Raw genomic sequence first — 248 nt, 5'->3', positions numbered from 1 at the left:
ATAGAAAAAAGTCAAGGGTTCCTTTCCCAGTTTAGGAAGCCTGTCGAGATATAAGATGCTGCAGCTTGCCATTTTCCATATCACTCTCCCAAAACCCATTCGTACAGCTTTTTTCACTATTTTTTCTTAGGATTTCTTTTAAAATTCTCTATAATAACTGAATACTAGAATGCTATAAAATAAACACTAGGTTGCGGAATAAAAATATGGTCAAAAGTTTGAATACAGTCACCAGCCGAAAACAACAT

General features: G+C 34.3%; 1 protein-coding gene across 1 annotated transcript in view; it reads right to left on the bottom strand.

Moving 5' to 3' along the window:
* The window catches only part of LOC119591453 (basic proline-rich protein-like), a 12,830-nt gene that overhangs the window by 2,744 nt on the left and 9,838 nt on the right, over positions 1 to 248 (bottom strand).

This window comes from Penaeus monodon, chromosome 28 (genome assembly GCF_015228065.2).
Source record: "Penaeus monodon isolate SGIC_2016 chromosome 28, NSTDA_Pmon_1, whole genome shotgun sequence".
In the NCBI taxonomy this organism is placed as follows: Eukaryota; Metazoa; Arthropoda; class Malacostraca; order Decapoda; family Penaeidae; genus Penaeus; species Penaeus monodon.
The sequence above is the reverse complement of the archived record's forward strand: the minus strand, read 5'-3'. Positions and strand labels throughout refer to the sequence as shown.